Source organism: Hemicordylus capensis, chromosome 5, assembly GCF_027244095.1.
Source record: "Hemicordylus capensis ecotype Gifberg chromosome 5, rHemCap1.1.pri, whole genome shotgun sequence".
Taxonomy (NCBI): Eukaryota; Metazoa; Chordata; class Lepidosauria; order Squamata; family Cordylidae; genus Hemicordylus; species Hemicordylus capensis.
In genome coordinates, this window is record NC_069661.1 from 241,839,947 (window position 1) to 241,860,959 (window position 21,013).

The window sequence follows — 21,013 nt, forward strand, 5'->3', positions numbered from 1 at the left end:
TTGTTAGAAATATGGTAAGGACTATGAAGAGACTTTTGCACCAGTATTTAAGTACACATTGACTAGGCTGACACTTGCACCTGCTGCATCTAAGGGAACTGATGTGCATCATGCAGTAACCTCCAGGTTTTGAGGAGTTAGGTAAAGAAACTCTTGCATGTAAGCTACAGAAAAGTATATAAGGACTTAAATAAGCAACCAGAGCTTGGAATGGCAAATTAAGTCTATTGCTTATGGAATAAGGATTTAGACAGGGAAAAGCTGATCCTTGGCTGTACACTAGAAACAGAGATGGAAGATGGACATCCACTTTTATATATGTAGATGATCTGATTGTTTGTCATCAGGATAAGGAAGATTATGATGACATAGTGAAGAATTTAAATAAAGTAGAAATCAAAGACTTGGCTGAAATACCTTATTATCTTGGGATACAAATAAAAAGGCAAGATGATGGGAGTTTTACACTCAATCAGAGGCAAAAGATAATAGACTTAATTGAGTGTCAGTTTAAGAGAGGCAAATGAGATGAGTACTCCAGTGGAAGTGGGTTTCTTAAGGGAGAAAGAATCCAATGCATCTCTGGAAAGCAATGAAAACTACAGAATGGGAATTGGAAAGTTACTGTTCATTACAACTGTATCACGTCCTGATATTGCAGCAGCAGTTGGAATACTGTGTACACAAATGAATTTACCAACAAAAATGGACTAGATTGCACTTAAAAGAATTGCACAGCATTTAAAGGGCACAGCAGATCTGGAATTAGTACTGCCAGCATGTGAACAACCCAAGTTGGTAGGATTCATGGATGCCAACTGGGCTGAAGATAGCGATGACAGAAAGTCAACTAGGGGCAATGTATTTTCCCCCCCTATGGAGGAGGAGCAATCTCATGGTTAAGCAAGAAACAATTTATTGTAGCTTTATCTTCAACTGAAGCTGAGTATATACCCATGAAACAAGCTTGTCAAGAGATTATTTGGTTGCATAAACTTCTAGAAGATTTGGAGTAGTTGCATTGGAGCCTATGACAATGTATGAAGACAATCAAAATTGTATTATTCTGTCACAAAGTGAGAAGGTTACACAGAGAAGTAAACATATTGATGCAAAATATTAATTTGTAAGAGAATTAGAAGAGAAGAATATTATAGATATAAAATATTGTGCTTCAGAAGAAATGGTTGCAGACATACTGACAAAACCATTAACCAAAGAACAGTTTCAAAATTTTGGATGGTCACTGGTCTTATAAATTAAGGAACAAGACAATGAGAAGGGGAATGTTGGAGTTTATGTGCATATACATTAAGGCTCTCCACACGAGCACCCTATGTGCACTACACCACCACTTGCTCTGGGCCTCCCCTCTAAGTGGAGTTATGGGACTGCTGAAATCCCCTTTGTTCCCTATGGGGGGAAAGCTTAAAGACGCACAAACTTCAGAAATTCTTTAAAAATCACCCCTTTCACCAATTTATTTGACATCTGGATGGTAGCAGGCACCCATTGGGGCACTACCACCTGACCCACTCTTCTGCCCTCAAAACCGCTTTTCTGCCCCAAATCTGCCCCAAAGACATGCCAACTTCAAAAATTCTTTAAAAATCACCCCTTTGCCCAATTCCTGTGAAATCTGGGTAGTAGCTTCCTTGCACCCATTGGGCACTACCACCCACCACAACCTGCCCTGGGCCACCCTGGTGCCACCCCACCAGAGAGTTATAACTAAGGCTGCTGAAATCCCCATTATTCCCTATGGGGAAAAGTTTGCATAAACTTCAAAAATCATGTAAAAATCAACCCTTTGCCCAATTTCTTTGAAACCTGGGTGGTAGCTTCCACCCATTGGGCACTACCACCCTACCCACTTTGGCCACAAAATGGAGGTCTCTGAATCTTCAAATTTTTTGGATCCAAATCGAAGGTGATTTGTTTTGTACCCAAGTCTGGGCAATTGAGGACAGGGGTTATTTGTTTTGTCTACAAATCACCCAAATTGACCAGATTCAGGTACAAATTGTTTTGTACCTGAATTGTTTCACACATCCCTACTAACAAATTACATGTATACAAATGAGGGACGGTTTTCAGGACTTCTATTTGTGCCCATTTGTAAATGTTAAAGAATACAGGCTGCCATCCAGATGAACTGAACAGTATTTCTCAGGGAGTAGTCTAAAGCAGGGATTCTCAATGTTGGGTCCTCAGATGTTATTGGACTTCAGCTCCCATAATCCCCAACCAAAGGCACCTGGGGCTGGGGATTATGGGAGTTGAAGTCCAATAACATCTGGGGACCCAACATTGAGAATCCCTGGTCTAAAGGAGTACTTACTGTAACTTCAATAGGACTACTCAGGAGTAACTTAATCTGGTTACTAACCATTAACTTAAACTACTATTAATTTTAAAATTTGCCAAATATATATTTGGTGGATGACAGGTGGGTTCAGAGACAAGACTAACTTGGGAAGATTTCCCTTGAATACTTAGAATGTACTTTATCAAGGTTAATGGTAAAGGTAAAGTGTGCCGTCGAGTTGGTGTCGACTCCTGGCAACCACGGAGCCATGTGGTTTTCTTTGGTAGAATACAGGAGGGGTTTACCATTGCCTCCTCCTGCGCAGTATGAGATGATGCCTTTCAGCACCTTCCTATATTGTCACTGCCCGATATAGGTGTTTCCCATAGTCTGGGAAACATACCAGTGGGGATTCGAACCAGCTGTCTCTGGCTTGCTATTCAAGTCATTTCCCCATTGTGCCATTAGGTGGCTATAAGGTTAATGGCAGAGCTAGTTAAAAAATTCACGCAGAATTTGATGACTTTTTTGGATTTAAAAGTAAGAGCACAATCCAGCCAAAATGAAACACTCTTAAGCCATACTGATTTCAATGAGAAAGAGTGTTAAGCACATACTTGATGTGCACATTGAAACAAATTTGTGTTAAAAGTGCTTCACCTTGGCTAGGTCACATCCTTTCTCACAAAATGTTACACAAGATTGCAGTTCAGAGTGTCACACATGTCAGAGAGCTGTTTCCCTCTCTCTCTCCCCCTCTTCTTTTCCCTTCTAGCAGTTTCGTTCACCAAACTTCCAAACAGGTTTGTAAGATGCCTTTGCATTTCAGAAGCAATTTTGTTGTTTGGACTGCAAATCACTGCAGCGGGGCGGGGGGCGGGATGAAACAGCAGTGCTTTGCTTACTGAAAGCAATACATTCCTGTAAGTCAGAGTTCAGAAAGGATTTGTATTTGGGCATCTCTTTTGCTATGCTACATTGGTGCATCTTTATGAGTTGTGTTCCCATGAAAGTGCTAGAAAAGACATGTTCCATGAGGACGATTCTACTGTTGCCACATTAGTTACCTATCCTGATATCAGTGCTTGACATCCTGAGTAAAGAAATGAAGATGCAGTGGGAGGCTGCATCCTCATGGCCAGAGGCTTCCCCACTACTAGAATGGTGTGTGTGTGTGTGTGTGTGTGTGTGTGTGTGTGTGTGTGTGTGAGAGAGAGAGAGAGAGAGAGAGAGAGAGAGAGAGAGATATTTTATGATCTTCCCTCAATCTGGAAGTTCTCTGTGCTTTCCAAAAATATGTCCCTGAGGGTCACACAGCCCTCGGGGAATATTTTCGGAAGGCATAGAGCACTTCAGGAGACAGGAAAGATCAGTGAAAATTGCTCCCTCATTGTGTAAGGAACTGCTAACTGAGCAACAAGGCACCTTTTAAAGTGGCAATTCTCTTATACTTAGCAGGGGGAGAACAACTGGCCCTATCAAGCACAGCACAACATCCCTCCAGTGGCTGCTGCTGATATCTGCCTTATGTTTCTTTTAGATTGTAATCCCTTTGGGGACAGGAGAACATTTTATTTATGTATTATTTATTTTTCTATGTAAACTGCTTTGTGAACTTGGGTTGATGAATGGTATATAAAGATGATGATGATGATGATGATGATGATGATGATGATGATGATGATGAAGAACAGTAGTAGTAGTAGTAGTAGTAGTAGTAGTAGTAATAGTTGTGTGTATGCATGTGTTCCAGTAGTGAGGAATCCTCCTGCCACATTAAGAGCAGTCTCACACTATGAGGATGCAGCTCCCACTGTGTTCTTGATTCATTATGCAGGATGTCAGCTAGTGGTGTCCAGCCAGGGTAGCAGTACCATGCATGCTTCTGATGGGCAGTCATGTGAATGGAACAATCAAAGTAAGAGGGGAGAATCATCGTGTGGGAGTTGGGAGCTGGGAAGAATCAGTACAGCCAACCCACATTCTGTCCCCAGCATTTTACTGAGGGTGGACGAAAAGCTATCCTAACCAGCTCTGAGTTCCCACATGATCACTCTTCACACAACAGTTGTGTTGCATTCACACAACCGCTGACCAGGAACATGCATCACTCTTTTACTCTGGCTGGGCACTTCTCCAACCCTGTTTAGGATTGTGGGAATGAGCCTAACATTTGGAATTAGGATCCAATCTACTCTCTTCTATATCAACCTGTCAAGATTAAGATGTGTGTGCAGCTTTGACAGTTGTGAATTCAGGTAACGAGCAAATTCAAGCACAAAGAATGAACTGGAAATACTGACTAGGGATGTGCAAAAAATTTCGGGTACAGAACGATCTGTGCCTGAAACGAACAATTTTGGGTGATTCGGGGCCGAACCGAATCACCCCCGATGTCCCCCGATATTTTTTGGGCACGAGCCGAATCACCCGAATTTCGGGCATGAAAAATTCGGGTGATTCGATTCACGGTTGATTTTTGGCGATTTTTTAAAGTTTTAGTGACTTTGGGGCAGTTCGGGGGCAAAGCATGGGATCTGGGCAAAAGTAGTGGGGTGGGGTGGTAGTGCCTAATGGGTGCAGGCTACCACCCCAATTTCAGGGGGATTGGGCAGAGGGCTGATTTTTTGAGAATTTTTGAAGTTTTAGTGACTTTGGGGCAGTTTGGGGGCAGAAAGTGGATCTGCCCCAAAATAGTGGGGTGGGGTGGTAGTGCCTAATGGGTGGAGGCTACCACCCCAATTTCAGGGGGTTTGGACAAAGGGCTGATTTTTTGAGAATTTTTGAAGTTTTAGTGACTTTGGGGCAGTTTGGGGGCAGAAAGTGGATCTGCCCCAAAATAGTGGGGTGGGGTGGTAGTGCCTAATGGGTGGAGGCTACCACCCCAATTTCAGGGGGATTGGGCAGAGGGCTGATTTTTTGAGAATTTTTGAAGTTTGGGTGTCTTTGGGGCAGATTGGGGGCAGAAAGTGGATCTGCCCCAAAGGAGTGGGGTGGGCTGGTAGATAGTGCCTAATGGGTGGAGGCTACCACCCATCCCCAATTTAAGAGTGATTGGGCAGAGGGGTGAATTATGGTGAATTTATTTGTATGAGGTTTGTCTTCATAAGGTGAAGTGTGCTAAACTGATTACTTCCTCATATTATTCATAGTAAAGGAAAGTGTGAAAAAGTGAAAGTGGGGTCATGAGAGTTGTTTAATTGAAAAAAATCTCATTTGCTATGATAGAATGAGAATTCACACCTCAGATGTTTTACCCATTGGCCACTACCACCCCACCCCAAAATTTTGCCCCTGGGCCCCTTTTTACCCCCCTGAATCGATTCGGATTCAGATTCGGATTAAATCCGAACCCGAACCGAATCAAGGGTGATTCGGGTGACCCAGATTCGGGCACAAAACAGAACAGGGGTGATTCGGTTCGGGTCCGAGCCGAATCACCCGAAATCCCGAATTGCACCCCCCTAATACTGACCAAATTCTGACATATTATGGTTTTGTGCTGGCTCATTTAAATGGATAATATGCACATCTAAGTTTATGTTGGGAATCTCCATTTCCTGGTCACACTGAAAGTCTCGTACGCACACAAATCCTGGCTGTGTACCAGAGCATTGCACATGGGAGCATTCAACATGGCTGATGAGTGGTGGAACCACAATGCCTCCTCCACATGAGGAGGAACAACCCAAAGCAGCCAGTCCTTGGACTGAGGAGAGTTATTGAGTCACACCTAACCTCTGAAGTAAACAAATAGGTAACAATGTGTGGATAAGAAGATAGCTTAAATAGTATGCTATCCTTGTTTAAATAAACATTAAGGACTACAGGTGTTTTGAAAGGCAATTGATCTACTTTTGGCCATGTTGCATGATTCTGTGTTTTCCATGGATTAATATTTCCCCAACTTTTCATTATCATTGAATGCATTTGATTTAATTGTGTAGGAGACCCTCACTTCTTCCCAAGTAACCACAGTTTCACCATGCTCCGGGCCTCATGCCAGGGAGGGGCGGCTTTGTCTCACCCTGCACTGGAGAAGAACATGAAACTTCTGTGATTGGCAGGTGTGTTCTGGAGGGTGGGGCTTAGCTAGCTATGGTGGCATCCCCACTGACATATTACATAGTGCTTTAGCAACTTCCCTCCACCACCCCCCAGCCACAGAAGGGGCATCCTGGGGTAGCGAGCAGGAGTGTTTTGCTTTCCCACAGATTGGCCAGAGTTAGTAGGGTATTCTTGCCTGCTCTGTTCTGTCCTCTTGTTAGTCAGGCATTTAGTTGAGTCACAACTGGAAGACACCTTGGTAGGAGTAGGGCCTTTTGCTCAGTGAGCATCTTCAGGCAGGCTTGAGAAAGGAGGAAAAACCAGTCCTTTAAGGCTTGGCAGCATGAGGGCAATGATTGAGACTCCTCTCTGGGGGGATCCAGCAACTTCAAAGGCTTAATGGCTGGTGATGGGGTGGCCTCTGAAATCACCCTGGCAGATTTGGGGTTAGCACGGAGAAGCAGGGATCTGAATGGTCAGCTCTGTTGCTCTGAACCAGGGTATGATCATCCAAAGGCCGGGGGGAGGGATGCTGTTGACTGACTTCCCGCCTGAGTGCAGGCCTGCACAGCTGAGATGATGGGAGAATTAAACCTGATGCAGTTAAATTGATTCATAGTCTTATTAATAAGGTTGTAGCCCTTTCTCTCATAGATTGCCACTGGAGTACTTATTGCCCTGTGTCTTTCTTGGTGTGGGAGCAAAAGGTCTTTGTGGACCATTCTCTACGGAAACCACTATGGAAACTTTTTTGTTGAAAAGCAGAATATAAATATTTGTTGTTGTTGTTGTTGTTGTTACTATCAGCCCTAGTTGGCAGCTGCTCTATTCAACTGGCCCTATTCAATCTGCCGCAGAGCACCCCCACAGTGATTGTTGCTGGTGACTACCTAGTTTTTCTTTTTAGACTGTGATCTTCTTGGGGGCACAAGGAACTGTCTTCTTATTCTTTTTCTATGCAAACCACTTTGAGAACTTTCATATTTAAAAAGTACAAAAGTATTTTCTATATAAGTGAACATAGTATATAATTCATAATATAGGGCCAATTCAGATGGCATACGGAACTGTGGGTCCCATGACCACCACCCTTCTCCCGCTCTCAGGTCTGAGTTCAGACCTACTGCAGTCTCGTTGACTGCAGTCAGCAAGACTGCAGAGAGGCGGTGGAGTTGGCTGTGCAGGTTTCCTTATGACCTGAAGGACAGCTCATGCAGCCAATGGGAGCCAGAGTGAGGGACGAGCTTTCTCCTTCAACTCCAGTTTGAGTCAAGACAAACTCCATTCCCAGGATAAGACATAACCGAGGCACTGCTGAAATGCAGTTATCAGTGGCGTAACTCATTACTAAGCGAAGGTAACAACTGCAGTTAGGGGAGGGAAACCACAGGTCCTTTTTTTTTTTTTTTTTGGAACTCCAATTCCCGATTCAAACATTCAGGTTTGGGAACTGGAGGTGAAGGGACCTCCAATTTCCTGTTACGTCTGAACCGGCCCATAGGTAGCTGTCTTACACTGAGTCATACCTTTTGTCTACCTAGCTCAGCACTGACCCCATTCACATGTGAAGGGAAACGGGAGTTGGAGGGGCCTGAGGTTGAATTTCTAGTACATCCGAATGCATGCAACCATGGTTTGGACACAAAAGCATTTGGACACAAAAGAGTTTCCCTCCTGAAACTCCAATTTGAACCTTCAGTTTGTAGTGGGTTTCGTTGCTCCTACCTGAAGTTTGAAGGTGTAAGTGTTACATCCGAATGGTGAATTGCAGTCCCACTGAGCTCCAAGCCTCACTCCAGCTGTGGTTGGTTGCCAGGGCTGTCCTTCATTCCAGAAGGAAGACCACACAACCAGTCCCCCCTCCTCTCTGTAATCTCCCTGACTGCAGTTGGGTTCCTGCTAGTCATGTCCGAATGCGGACAGATAACTATGTGGGCGGGTGAGGGTGAGGGCAGAATCGCAGGTCCATTGCATTTTTCCCAGCCCTACCTGGAGGTGTCAGAGATTCAGCTGGGACCTTCTGCATGCAAAGTAGATGCTCTATCACTGAGCTATGGTAGTACCCCCTAACAGTAGTAGTAGTGCTCATTGTAGTAATAGTAGATCTTAAAGATCTACCAGCCCTACAGCCCCACATTCTTTGATTGGAAGTACTGTGGATTGAACCCAGAGCCTCATTCATGCAAAGCATGTACTCAACAATTTATAATCACATCAAGCATTACTGCTGTCTGTGCACACGCACACAAACCTACACTGATAGAATGAAAACCAATTTTCAAAACAGGTCACTTAAAACTGGTGCCAACTCCTGCATGGATAACTCTAAAATCGATTTCCTCCCAGTTTGTACTGATTTGCCATAATACAGAAAGGAATCCATTTTAAACTAATCCTCCATTTAAACTACATTCTGAACTTCACTAACTCCCAAGGGGATGGATAATGATTGCAGGAGGTTTGGATGGATTTAGACTTTTCTTTACTCTTTATCCATCAGGGAGCAGGCTAGTGAACTGCCCACGAAATTTATGGCATTGGTTAGGAAGCTGGTGTGTTCTGAATGCCACTGATCAGGTTGATTGAAATGGCGTTGCTGTTAACATTGTTGAATGGTCTCTTGAACACTCTTCAAGGCATGGTGTTAGAGCTCTCCTAGGACTTGTTTACAGGATCAAGATTTAGAGGTTGATAGCCCAGAGTTTTTGCTCTTCAGATAGCATCTCTCATACATTTATTTCAAACGTGTATATGCCAGCTTTCTACAAGAAGGGTACCCAAAGAATTGTCTTTATGACCAAAGGACACCACCTACCAGAGATGATAACCTTGCAATTGTTTACATCATAGTGTGATGTTATATATCCGGGTTTCTTAGCCTTGGGCCCCCAGATGTTGTTGGACTACAACTCCCATCATCCCCAGACATGGCCTTTGTGGCTCAGAATGATGGGAGTTGTAGTCCAACAACATATGGGGGCCCAAGGTTAAGAAACCCTGTAATATATCATAACATGTAATATACGTACCCCTGGGAGTACTCAAGACATAGGAAGGGGTGTGGAATGAAGGAGAGAGGAGAAAAAGCTAGGTGAATAGAGAGAAGAGTGCCTGTTTACCCTTGCTGCTCAGTATTTTCTACTGGTCACTGCCTAGAATTAGTCTCTCACTCCCCTGCCCACTTTCCTGTTTCTCTGTCTTTCTCCTCTCAAACCAAAGGCAAAAAAATGGGTGTGCCATGCAGTGCACAAGAATGTATGCCCCCCCAGCAATAAACTGGTGTCATGTGCTTTGCATGACACTGAGTTCATATCTCCTAGCTTTGGCAAACATCAGTTTAAACCTAGAAACATACTTGAGTAGGGCACCCCAGTGTAAAAGCTGGCAATTTTACCCACACTAGATTGTACACCTGTCTTATCACAGTCCTATATACACAGCCCTTCTTCCAGCACACAACATAGATGACATTAGAGTGTAAGTAGCAGCTTACAATAACTTGGATCCATAGAACTATAAGTGGAAGGAGAAAATATATTGGTGTTTTTCCTGCGAATGCATGGACATGTGCCTGGTGACGGCTTCTTTTAGTGTAGTGCCACAGTATATCAAGGATTGTGATACAGTATCAGAAACATGGTGCATAAGATTGCTATATGCTGTTAGATGTAAATTCTAATGGGCCATTAAAACGTTATTGCACAAATGGAAGAATTTTCTGGATCTAGAGGTAAATTTTCTTACCCAGTGCTCTTCTGCTAAGTTAGAATCAGCTCTTCTGTATGTAGAAGAGGCTTTCCACAGCAGAAGGAGACCTTTGGATCCAAGCCCATGTTTTTAATGTCATTGCATTACTCAAGGAAGAAAAAGCCGCTGTGACTTATAGGCCCCATTTGCATGTAACAGGAAACCAGGGTTGAAGGGGCCTGCGGTTGAGATTTTTGTACTTCCGAATCTGTTCAGAACCAAAAGCAACCCAAGGTTTCCCTCCTGAAACTCAAATTTCAACCTTCAGTTTGTAGTGGGTTTTGCCATTCTTACCTCAGCTTGTAATCTGACAGCATTGCCTCTTAACAGTACACTGAGCTCTAGCTGGAGTTGAGGGAGGAAGCCCCTCCCTTGCTCTGGCTGTGATTGGCTGTGTGGGCTTTCCTTCATGCCAGAAAGAAGCCAACACAGCCAGTTCCCCTTCCTCTCTGCACTCTCCCTCACTACAGTAGGGGTCCTGCGAGTTATCTCCAAATGGGGACTGGTAACCACGTGGGAAGACAGAGGGTGGAACCGCAAGTTCATTGGACCCGCAGTTCCGCATTACATGAGAATGCAGCCAATATGTCTTCTCAAGAAACTAGAATAACCTCTGAGGCTTAGGCCTCCCAGGTGTTGGCCCCATTCACACGTACCCCAGAGATGTGGACAAATTTATCCAAACTGGAAATTCGTTCTGCAGTTTAGGGTTTTTAGGGTGCCTTCAAGGAGAAACGGAAACTATCTCCAAATTTCAGGATAAATTGGAAGGAACCAAGGAGAAATTTCAGACAATTTTCTCAGATGGCCAGCTTGGGAACTTCTTCTCTGGAATGATATCCTGTGCTGTTAAGATATGTGAATGCACACCACATCCGTGTGGGCAGGGTAGCTTGTACAGGTCCTTTCCACCCAATCATCACATAGCCACTGTGCCACCATCCTGCAGGAAGGGCGACCAGCCCTAGTCTTTGCTACTGATAAATATATGCTGTATGCTCTGTATTTCCTCAGGTATACCTGGCAAGGTGACTTTAGCATCCTCCCATCGACCTGCTGAATCCTGTGTTAAAGAATTGTAATCCATTTGCCACTGTCTGATGAAGAAGAAGCTGAGTCAGCATCTGGGTGGACTGTGTTTTTATTGACTTTCTGATGTGGCTGCAATGGGTGAGGGGTTGTACACACAGCTGCAGCACTATGCTTTTACTGAACAAGACCTTGGCACTAACCTCCACTGGTGTTAATCAAGGAGCTCCTTTGAAACGTATGAGAGAGTTGACACTTCACACTAGCTGAGGATCCCACTTGCTACATCTTCCTTCTGGCCAGCCAATGGGTGGGGAAACACACACAACTCTATCCTGATAGAAAACCATGGGGCTACTCATGCTTACCTTCAAGTTAAGATCTTGAAAATCAGGTTCTCCTTTCATTGCTTCACTAGCGAGGACACTAAGGGTTTGTTCACTTGACAGAAGGACAGCCCACACAGCCAATCGGGCCAGAGTGAGGGAGGAGCTTCTTCCCTCAGCTCCAGTTCCATGGGGCCAAAACTGAGGTACCAGAGTTCAGCTGTAACACTGGCGCCTCAAAACCAGAGTAAAAGGCAGCAAAACTCCACTCTGACTGAAGGTTCCGAGTGGGGTTTGGCGAGGGAAACTGCGGGTCGCTTCCTTTCAAATGCCATTTCTGCAGGTTTGGATGTTCAGGTTTGGAAACCGGAGGTGAAGCGACCTTTGATTTGCTGTTACGTATGAATTGGTATGACAAAATGTCATACGTATGAATTGGTAAGACAAAATGTCTTTTTAAAAATTAACAATGGTGCTATATCTTATGATAATCAGGCATGTAATACAAATTTATGCAGCTTGTAATTCACACACCCCAAGTTCTCCAGTATCTCAGAATGGGTACTAACCTGCCAGTCATGCCTGTGTCAGGGTCTCAGGTACTATGGGGCATGTAGTCCCTAGAGACTCAGTGCCATTACTACCCATCGTTTCCAAACTTCCCTTCCTTTTGAGGGAGCTGGCAATAAGTAGTGGTGGGGAAGTGAACACATGAAGGTGCCTTAGACTGAGCGGGACTACCACTGGCCCATCACTGGGACTACCACTGGCCCATCTAGCTGAGTAATGTTTGCTCTGACTGGCAGCAACATCCCAGGGGGTCAGGCAGGGATCTTTTCCAGCCTTACCTGGAGATGCCAAAGATTGAAGCTGGGACCTTCTGCATGCAAAGCAGAAAGCAGACACTCAGCTACTGCCCCACCCTCAGTGGCAACCATGAGAGGCTGGATCGGTTTACTTCTTTCCATCCTCTCCTTTCAGGCATCATTTTCTGATAATGTCCATGGTGGGTGTCCATTGACTCTTCCGAGGTGGAAATAATTATTTTAGGAAGTGCTGGTTCGGTTTTTATTCTGGTTGAACTGGACCAGTTCAAACCAGTTCACAGACTGTTTTGGTGGTTTACTGGTAAAGGGGAATCTGGTGAGGATTCCCCTTTTACCAGTAGAAGGGCAGGGGGGCTTCCCTAAGTCTAGAGGCGGTGGTAGGAGAGTCAGTTAGTACTTACAAGTACTATTGGCAGCAGTGGTAGCGGCAGAGGGGGAAGTGGGGGGTGGTTCCCCCTCCTACCCCCACTGGCCTCTCCCAGAGTAGCGAGGGTTGGCAGAAGCCCAGATCAGGCCTTCTCCATCCTGACTTGGGCCTCCGTGCGTGCAAGGAGATCTTTTTAGTGACCTGCGATCATATGCAGAGGCCATTTGCATGACCCACACCATCTAGGCTTAGGAAAGCCCCTGCCCCTTTACTGGTAAAGGGGAATCTGATGAGGATTCCCCTTTACCAGTAGACCACTGAACCAGTTCAGTTTGAATTGGGGCAGTTCTGGTTCAAACCTGAACTCAATCTGGGCCGCTTCAGTGTTGAGGTTTCCACTTAAGAAACATACTTAAGGTTTCTACCTAAGAAGGTCTCAGGGCACAGTCTAAGAACACATGATAACAGCCACTTTTTGCTGAAACTAAGAAAGCATTTGATAAAATCCTCTGAAATGTGTCCTTGGGAGGAACCCTGAAATGCAGAGAGAATTTAAGTCTCTTCTTGGGGAACCCCCCCAAAACCCTGAAACCCCGGGCAGAATTTCCACTTCGGAGAGATTTCTTGACATCCTTAAGTTTTCTGCCTTGTGTCTAGAGAAGGTGCCTTGTCAACCACTTGGGAACCCCATATATGCCATTTTGAGTCATAGGGCTTTAAAAAAAAAAGAAAACTCAGAACTGCACAATGGTATGTGAATGTAATCCATGCATATAGTGTGTGCCACTACAAGAGATGTGTGCATTTTCCTTGTCTGCGCACATATATTTTGTTGTCTGGAGAGAGGGAGAAAATCTTCAGAACAGGGAGTTTGACAGCACTATTGCAGAAGACTGTTGCATTCATTGGGGAAGACCATAAGAACAGCTCAGCTGGATCAGGCCCAAGGCCCATCTAGTCCAGCATCCTGTTTCACACAGTGGCCCACCAGATGCCTCTGGGGAGCCCACAGGCAAGAGGGATATGCATTCCCTCTCTCCTGCTGTTGCTCCCCTGCAACTGGTATCTCCTCATCAGCAGCAATCACTGTAAGCAGAGAGGCGTTAACACTTTATGAGGGGCTCTCTCTCCTTCCCAACAGGCAATGGCTCTTAGAGCTTTGAAGGGGCATAAGCCATTCTCATGTAATAGAGTTAGTGGAAAGACAATTGGATGTATGATTCTTCAGTCAATATTTGGATTTGGGTCAGCCATTCATAGCAAATATTTGGTCCACTTCTCATCTGTTCAAAAAGGCTCGCAAGCCGCATGTACGGTCCTCTGTGCCCAAGTTCATGGCTACAGGTATTCCAGATCGCCCACAAATCAGATGTGATTAATATAGGCAGAAGATGGCATGAAGATAAAGCACACAGGAATTCATCTGCTTACATGTGCAGAACGCTGATTACAAATTGGATGAGTTTCTATTGCCATGGCAGGATAACCCTGAACTTCATTGTGTCTAATCAGAAATGTTATGCTCAAAATCCTGAGAGAATGAATATAGATTTAAAAGAAGTTGGCCTTCAACAAAATTGGAGGTCAAGAGATGTATCATGAGCGTGTGCGTGCACACACACACACACTGGGGCGATGAAATATGTAGAGTGCTGCAGGCCTCTATATGATTTCATTTTAAAAATATATGATTAGTATTAATTTCTGTATTTTACGTATTTGGTATTGATTGGCTTCTAGATCAGCTTTTTTAATGAATAAATGGGTGGCTGGATTTGGTTCAGTTTAACCAGGGACAACCCAAGACATTGCAGTGCCTGAAGTGAGGCACCAAACACTGACTTGCCCCACGTCCGTGGTGGAAGGGGGCAGCTTTCTTTCAAAATGGATCCTTGTAAGCTTTGAAAGTGGCACAGGGGAGAAGGCTGGGATGTTTCCAGTAGCCTCCTCGTCTCTTCTCATGCGTCTCACAAGCTTTTCAAGGGATCTACGAAGAGGGGCTTCTTGCACGGTTTACAGGACTCAGATCAGTCCCAAAGAGCTGCTTCAATGCAGGGGGCTTCTACTGGCACCCCCGTTATCTGTCACCTGAGGTGACCACCTCACTTCATCTCATAGGAGGGCCTCCCTTGAATTGGAGGCCTACACTTGGTGGAATGGAGGGATATCAATCTTTTAAAACAGAATTAACATGAAATAAAATTCAGCACCAAAGGAATTCTATTCTAGGCCCCCAAAAGCTGCATTTCCCCCACACCAGTACAGACACAAGGTGTTAATGGGTTCAAATGGGCCCCAACTTCATTGTGACAACTTGAAACAACTTGGAACAATCTAAACTGCAGCCAGTTTAAAATATCCACCTTTTCACAGTGTGGGCCCTAATTTCAGGTGTGGACCCTAATTTCAGTGTGGGCCCTAATTTCAGTGCGAGGTGCTTTTCTCCAGCCTTTGTCAGGTGACCTCTGGGGCTTGGAGCAATGGATTAGGCTCTGTCTGATCCCTTATCCCGATAGCGAACCCTATGTTAGCTATCCCTTATCCTGATAGCCAACCCTATCCCAATTAGGGATGTGCGCAGAACCAGCTGGCCTGGTTCGGTTCGAGTTTGGACCGGACTTGAACCAGACCAGGCCAGTTTGGTCTGGTGCCCCCTTGAACCGCCCCCCCCCCCCGTTTGGTACCATCCTGGGGGTATGCGGACCTTTAAAAACAAACAAACAAATAAATATTTTGTGTGTGTCACTTACCCCCTTTGGGGGAGTTATTAGAGGCGGGGGCAGTGTCTACGGAGGTTCCCCATCCCCCGCCAGCTTTCCTTGCAGCCCAAACAGGCTGTTCAGCCGGCTCTTCGGCCTGTTTGGGCATTCCCCCTAAGGCACAGCGGACATTTTGGAGGCCGTGGCATCTGCAATAGGCCTCTGCGTTACCCAGGTGTACAGTGAAGCACATTGGAGCAAAAAACACCAACTTCACCATACGCTGATGGGATCTGAGCTGTCGGTGACTGACCAGGAGACAGTTCTTGGGGTCGTGGTGGACAACTCATTGAAAGGGCTATCTTAGTGTGCGGCAACTGTTAACAAAAGCTAATTCCATGCTAGGAATCATTAGGAGGGGGATTAAAAATAAAAATGCTATTATTATAATGCCCTTATACAAATCTATGGTGTGGCCACATCTGGAGTACTGTGTACAGCTTTGGTCACCGTATCTTAAGAAGGATATTGTAGAATTGGAAAAGGCGCAGAAGAGGGCAACCAAAAATGATCAGCTTTAGAAATGAGGCTCCATGCACCCACACTTTGCCTTGCACTATCATAGGAACATAGGAAACTGCCATATACTGAGTCAGACCATTGGTCTATATAGCTTAGTATTTTCTACAGACTGGCAGTGGCATCTCCAAGGTTGCAGGCAGGAATCTCTCTCAGCCCTATCTTGGAGATGCCAGGGACAGAACTTGGAACCTAGATGCTCTTCCCAGAGCGGCTCCATCCCCTGAGGGGAATCTCTTACAGTGCTCACACTTCTAGTCTCCCTTTTATATACAGCCAGGGTGGACCCTGCTTAGCTAAGGGGACAAGTCATGCTTGCTACCACATGACCAGTTCTCCTCTCTTAATTTTTTTTTTAAAAAACCCAAACTTTGAACTTTTACTTGTCTTTCCAAACATTTGCTGATCCTTCCTTCTTGCTTCAGCCTCTGCATCTTGTGCTATCCTGTTCTGAGGGGTCCTTAGCTCTCAGGAATATATGGGGGGGGGGGTGAGCTTTAGAGGGAAGGAGCTGGTGGGCAAGTCTTATTCTGTGGTGAGACTCTGCTTATAAGTGTAATGCTGGTCTGCAATCTTGTTAAAGTGCTCAAATCCTGAATTCTAGATAGGATAGGAAAGAGTATATTCAGTTGGACTCCACAAGCTTCCTCTGCATAGGATGCAACCACACCTGTGTGCTGATTGTGCCCTCAGTTTAGGGGGCATCTCCTTTTACTTAAATAATTTCATCTTTTTATGAGAAAGTATATTACATAAAACTTAATAAAGGAATGAGACCCGACTAATCCAGTTAATCACAGAGAGAGAGAGAGAAATTAACAGTACAAATCTGTTTTTGGATAAACCCTATCTTAAATGGCTGAGAAGCAATTGTAAACATCAATTATGAGGTGAATGAATGGTCTGTATCCAAAAGTCCAAAAATGTATTTTGGTCTGTATCCAAAAATGACTTTTTGCCGTGTTTTCCTGTTTTTTTGTCTATCATCTTTTCAATGGACAACTTCACTACTTGTAGGTAATTTTGCTGCTATTTACCATACCTTGATAACCCCTTTCTCAGTATTTCATCTTAAACTATTTTAATTGTGTTCCTTTTACTGACTTTAATGTTATGCCTTTACTTTGTGCCTTGCTTTGAATGTACTTTTGGCGGGGGGCGGGGGAGACTCATAATAATGTTGTACCAACTTCTGTTGCTCTTTCTGTTCATCCTCTTTCTTGACCTGCTACATTTCATGTGTGTACCCATGAACTAATGGAGATGAAAAGATTCCATGTCTCACAAGAAATCTTTTTAATCTTTTTTTTAATAAAAAATAACCCTTTGCAGAACAATTTCTGAGCAGCAGCTACCTAAAAAGCTGTCAAATACCACTGTTAACTATAGTAATTTATTCTATAATTTAATGTAGCCCTGACCTCTGTCACAAGTTAATACACCATGAAGAATAGTGTGCAAAAACAGCTTATTAATGAATTGGAGAAATAATGTGACATTGTTTTTGCCATGTTCCTGCGAAATATCTTAATACTGGAGTTAGCAGAGCCAAGACAATTTTCACTATGTAATTACGTCTTGTCCATATCTTACTAACTTGTGCTATGATTAAGAGACTTTTTAATTATGCCATCCAGAGACAGTTGTTTAATTTCATGGGGGCGGGGAAGTAGCACTGGACATGAGCACTGCTGCATTTACTACTTCTACATCATCATCATCATCATCATCATCATCATCATCATCATCATCATCTGACATTATTATCTAACAGTGCAATGTGGTCAGTTCAGAACTGTCCATGCTGCTGTGGGTGTCTCAAACACTGCCTGTGTTATTCTGGAACAGCCTTGTTCCAGTACTACTTAAATTGTACAGCTGCATGATGCTATGTCCATTATTTCCAACTAGCCGACCCGCACTGAGCATCTGTGCGCTCTTTGGGGCCAACTGTTCCGCCCTCCCTCCTGCCTCACTCTCCCTCCCTCCTGCCCCACTCTCGTGCCCTTCCCCCTCCCTCCTGCCCCACACTCTCTTGCCCTCCCTCCCCCTCCCTCCTGCCCTCCCTCCCTCACCTTCCGTTCCTCCTGTCCCTCTCCCTCCACCCGAACTGAGCATTTTACCACGGCGGGCGGTAGGTGGCCATTTTTGGCCGGACCTCACCGCCGCCACAGGCCCTCCATAGAACTCAGTGATCCTACTTAACTCTTTAACCAGGATTGCTATGATTGTGTGAACACAGCTTATATTTGATAAGAACATAAGAACAGCCCTGCTGAATCAGGCCCATGGCCCATCTAGTCCAGCATCCCGTTTCACACAGTGGCCCACCAGATACCCCTGAAAGCCTACAGGCAGGAGTTAAGGGCATGCCCTCTCTCCTGCTGTTACTCCCCTGTGACTGGTATTCAGAGGCATCCTGACTTTGAGGTTGGAGGTGGCCTATAGCCCTCTGACTAGTAGCCATTGATAGACCTCTACTCCATGAAGATATCCAAACTCCTCTTAAAGCCACCCAGGTTGTTGGCTGTTACCACATCTTGTGGCAGAGAATTCCACAAGTTGATTATGTGTTGTGTGAAAAAGTACTTCCATTTGTTGGTCCTAAATTTCATGACAATCAATTTGAGGAGATGACCCCTGGTTCTAGTGTTATGTGAGAGGGAGAAAATTTTCTCTTTCTCCACTTTCTCCAAACAAAGCATGATTTTATAGACCTCTATCATGTCTCCCCACAGTCATCTTTTTTCCAAACGAAAAAGCCCCAGGTGTTGTAGTCTTGCCTCTTAATGAAGGTGTTCTAGCAATAGCAATAGCACTTACATTTATATACCGCTCTATAGCTGGAAGCTCTCTAAGCGGTTTACAATGATTTAGCATATTGTCCCCCAACATTCTGGGTATTCATTTTACCGACCTCGGAAGGATGGAAGGCTGAGTCAACCTTGAGCCCCTGGTCAGGATCGAACTTGTAACCTTCTGGTTACAGGGTGGCAGTTTTACCACTGCGCCACCAGGGGCTCTTCTAGGTCCCTTAATAGCTTTGTTGCCCTCTTCTGCACCTTTTCCAATTCTACAATGCCCTTCTTTAGATGTAGTGACCAGAATTGTACGCAGTACTCCAAGTGTGGCCGCACCATAGTTTTGAATAAGGGCATTATAATATTAGCAGGTTTATTTTCAATCCCCTTTCTAATGATCCCTAGCATGGAATTAGCTTTTTCACAGCTGCTGCACATTGAGTTGATGTGACTCAATTGCTCATCCAAAACTCTGCAACTTTTTATTTTTATCTATTCATTTAAAACTTTTATATCTCACCTCTCCATGTACTCAAGGCAACTTACAATAAAAAGAAACTGCAATATCAACAAAAAATGCCTCATCAGTCGGGTTTCAGGCCACATCATAGCACGGAAACGGCATTGGTCACTCTGGTTGATGACCTGTATCGTGACCTTGATGAAGATAGCAGCCCTCTCTTGGTCCTTTTAGATCTCTCAGCGGCTTTCAATACCATTGTCCATGGTATCCTTCTGGAGCACCTGCTCCAGGTATTGGGGGCACTATTTTGCAGTGGTTCTGTTCCTTCCTTTTGGGTGCTTTCAGTCATTGTGCTCTGCCCTGTGGCCATTGTTGGAAGTTAAAGGACTTTGCGCTGTCTCTTTGCCTCAGACAGTGGAGGACAGACTAGTAAGTCAGAGGGCTAGAGGGTCAAGACATTTGTCATCCCTTCTCCACTGCTCTGATGCAATCCCTTTGATGTGTAGATTGCTAATCTCAGGGACTTCCTTCCTCTCTCTCTCTCTTCCTACCTGCCCGCCTACCTTGCAACATGGCAAGCCTCTCTCCCTGCACCTTATGTGCAGAGAGGATGCAGAATCCATCCGCATCCAGCTAGATAGATAGATTAGAGAGCCTAACTCCCCACTTTCCTATCTAGAATGGAGTTCTTTAATAAATGCCTTTTATATTGATTTGAAACTATGAATTGGCTCCAAGTTACTTTACTCTCAGCACATACGCATGCTTAACTAATCCGCTGTGTTGTGCCTCTGTGCACTCTGCTATAATGAGAAAGGGATTCTCTCACCACAGAGAATTTCCAACAGCCACTCCTTTGTGGGGTGCCTCAGGGCTCAGTTCTCACACCCATTCTTTTTAACATCTGCATGAAACCATTGGGGCAGGTAATCTGTCAGTTTGGGGCGAGATTCCATCAATATGCTGATGATACTCAAGTGTATATTGCCACCCCAGGCCACTCCAGAGATGCTGTTTCTGTGCTTGCCCAATGTCTGGAGGCTGTCAGGGTCTGAACAGGCTCAGACATAATCCCTCCAAGACTGTGTTGCTTTTTCTTACTCCTCTTTCTGGCCAATTGCCGAGTCTGAATCTCTTCCTGGACAAGGTTGCACTGCCCCTGAAGGAGGTGGTCTGCAACTTGGGGGTCCTCTTGGACTCGCGGCTCCTGCTTGAGCAGCAGTTGGAGGCCGTGGCCAGAGGTGCCTTTGCCCAGCTTCGGCTGGTCCGCTAGTTGCGGCCCTATCTCGACCAGCAGGCCCCTTGCAATGGTAATTCATGCCCTCATCATCTCTCATCTGGATTACTGTAATGTGCTCTACCTGGAGTTGCCTTTGAAGATGACCCAGAAGCTTCAGTTGGTCCAGAATGCGGTGGCCCACCTGCTTATGGGCGCTAGGAGATATGATAGTGTGACACCTCTTGCGGCTGCTGCATTGGTTACCTATTTGTTTCCGGGTCTAATTCCAAGTGCTGATTTTCACCTTTGAAATCCTTCAGGACTTAGCACCTGCTTACTTTCAGGACCGCCTCTCATGGCCAGTTCTGTCCCATCCTGTGAGATCTTCTCAAGTTGCCCTTCTTTCAGTCCTTGGTCTCAGAGACGTCCATAGTACTAGGGCCCATGGAAGGGCTTTCTGTGTTGCCGCCCATTTACTTTGGAATTCTCTTCCCCCTCAGATTTGGTCTGCTTCCTCCCTTTCAGCTTTTAAGATCTTACTGAAGACGTTTCTTTTCTGCCAGGCATTTGGCCTTTAAATCTCTCTCTCTCTCTCTCTCTC

The 21,013-nt window shown here is 44.9% G+C and overlaps 1 long non-coding RNA gene across 2 annotated transcripts in view; it reads left to right on the forward strand.

The window, feature by feature from the left end:
* LOC128327791 (uncharacterized) overlaps positions 1-11,339 on the forward strand; it is a 44,164-nt gene extending 32,825 nt beyond the window's left edge. Inside the window, exons 1-2 of one of the 2 annotated variants that reach the window (XR_008308789.1) lie at positions 6,254-6,375; positions 11,117-11,339. This is a non-coding gene — a long non-coding RNA (uncharacterized LOC128327791). Of the gene's footprint in view, positions 1-6,253; positions 6,376-11,116 lie in introns of those variants that run through there. The other variant, XR_008308788.1, reaches the window with a different exon arrangement.
* Positions 11,340-21,013: the final 9,674 nt, after the last annotated feature.